Source organism: Octopus bimaculoides, chromosome 4 (assembly GCF_001194135.2).
Source record: "Octopus bimaculoides isolate UCB-OBI-ISO-001 chromosome 4, ASM119413v2, whole genome shotgun sequence".
NCBI classification, from domain to species: Eukaryota; Metazoa; Mollusca; class Cephalopoda; order Octopoda; family Octopodidae; genus Octopus; species Octopus bimaculoides.
The window spans coordinates 129,092,188-129,095,091 of NC_068984.1; positions in this window are offsets into that span (position 1 = coordinate 129,092,188).

Here is a 2,904-nt window from a genome sequence, read left to right on the forward strand (position 1 = left end):
CCGGTACCGGACAAGGATTCTGGGTTATTTTTCCTGTTTTTTTTTTTTAATTTTTTTATTTCCTTAATGTATGAGAGCGGTCGGGTTCATTTTTAGCATTCTCGATTGTGAGAGCAGTCGAGTTTATTTCAGATATTCTCATTTTAAAAATCATCTCTGGCTAATCGTTGAGAGGACGTTGGTGTTGCCTTGGCGGAGGTTTGCGCTCTCTGAGTGTTCTTGTTATTATTGTTATTATCATTATTATTATTATTATTATTATTATTATCATTATTATTATTATTATTATTATTATTATTATCATTATTATTATCATTATTATACACTGCGGATATGCTGAGATATGTTTTCATATTACTACTCAGGATTATGGATTTGCATTGTGTAACTGCATGATAAAATACTTATTTTAGCATTTATTTTCATACTGGGAGACTTTTTAACAAACTAGACGTTTTCCAATATGGGTATCAAACAAAATTGCACTGTTTTTAGTCAAAATATTATTACTTTTTTATTTGTCTACACACATGTAGAATATGGTTATGGGGTACATACATGTAAAAAAAAATAAAGATGAGATACATAAATCCATGGGCCGTAACCATGCAAGAATTATTTGCATCAAAATACATGTTTTAAAAAGAAAAAAATGTACGTAACAAAATTAACATAATGCAACAGCAATTGTAATAACATTAACATACACATGCGCGTGCGCACACATACACCAACACAAACACGCTCAAGCACCCGCTCATACTTGCACACACACACACACACACACACACACACAAACACACACGCAGAGAAACGCTCGCACACGCAGACATACACACTTGCGCGCGCACAGCACACATTTTGCTGACGAAAATGATTCTGATATTTGTAATGTCAGCAGCAAAGGTGAAAGTCCTACCTCGTCCGATCCTGAGTTTACCGACAAGAAACAGGTGGTAGGTGTGGGTTATCTAGCGGTCGTACGTTGTTCATAGCGTGAGGATCAGACGAGGTTGGACTTTCATCATTGTTGCTAGCATTAAAATGATCCGAATTATTTTCTTTTAGCAAAATATGTACCAGTTAAGCACTGAGGTCGATGTAATCGACCAGCCCTCTCCACAAAAATATTAAGCCTTGTGCCTATAATAGAAAGGATTATTATTATTTTACTTCTCACAGCTCCCGGTCTTATTTGCTCTGGTTGATTCTGTGAGAGCGGACAGCAACCTGTTTTCAGAAGTCTCACAGAGTTTCTTTCCGCAAATTATAAGCTTTGGTACTTGGATGTTAACTTACCGTGGAAGACAATCAACACCCGAGCACCAATCTCAAAATCCTAGCTGTCCCCAATAGACCATACATATTTTAGCAAAATATGTATGTGTCTGTGCCTGTAACGTCTGCTGTGCCTGCAACGTCTGCTTTTGGGTGGTGCATGTTCTTAGATGTTAGTAGTTTTCTTGTCTTCCTGTCCAGAAACTCTGCAAAATTCCAGTTAATGACGTTAAAACTATATTGGACTATTGGAAGTGCCAGTGTGTTAACGGCTTTCATGCGATTTTTCGAGTTGAGCTTTTAGTATGAGTTTTACTCTCCTGTAATACGCCTTTCTTATTTTTCCCTTCGTAGTAGCTTGTTGTATACCATCTCCTTCGTTTATCCACAGGTATTTGCAATTTTCTTGTCGGTCAAGCTCCTTAATGGTAGAGTCGGAATCTAATTTAACGGAAGCTGTTTGCCTGAGCTTGCCTCTTACAAAAATCCTTTAACAGTTGGTAGCAGCCCTACTAACTCTTCGTCGTTTCTAGCAAACAGCTTCAGATCGTCTATATAAAACAGATGGTTTATTGTCGTATTGTAAACTTTGAACCTATATCTGGTGTTATTTAGTTCGTATGAGGGTGGGATCAGTGTCATGCAAAAGAGTAATGGGGAGAGGGAGTCACCTTGAAAGATGCCTCGTTTGATGTTGATGTTCTTAGATCGGCTCATCCCATTACTATGGTTTAAGAGACGTGTGTTCCACTTGGCCATGCTATTATTATTATTATTATTATTAGTAGTAGTAGTAGTAGTAGTAGTAGTAGTAGTAGTAGTATCGACAAGAGAGACCATCATTATTGTTACTAAAATAGTTCCACAAATGGTTAGGTTTTACCACTGACAAATACTGACTAAGAAGAACACATTTAAGGTTTTGATAAAAATATGTTGTTTTTCCCATTATTCAACAAAGCTTCTTTTCTATCTGTGATAACAGTAAAATATGCCAGTCAGAATTGTGAAGCAGAGTATATGCCATTGAAAACCTTGAAATATTTTGTCTAATCTATCAGAGAAATGAAAATATTTTTAAACAAGTAGACACAGTAAACATTAAAACAAATAAGGGAAAAAGTTAAAAAAACGTGTTTCTTATAATGTTAATAAGAAATGTCAGTTTTGTTAGCAAAGCTAATTACAAGAAAATGATCGATATAATTCAACTTCTGAAAAAAGAATGAAAGAGATAAATTACAGGGGAACAGTACATCTTCGCGTCATGAAAATATTTTGAAATTGGAAAGAGAGAACAAAATACCACTGACTTGCCAAAGTCACAAAGAGCTTCCATATGCCCACAGGCGAACAACAGATGGGAAGAACCGTAGTCGATGAGTGACATAGTATATGTTCCGTAAAATGGTGTGAGATGTATGGAAGCGCGTGCTGGGTCATTAATACCGAGGTAGGGAAAAGGTAATGGGTAGAGTTTTACATTATATACCTGACTTCAGTTTGGTGTCGCAGTATATGGGAAGACGGAGTACAAGGGACATTGGTAGTGACATTCCCCTTTAACTCGTCGTCGTCTTTGCAGTATAGTAGGGGAAGGTGATAAGCACTGATGTAATACGAAAC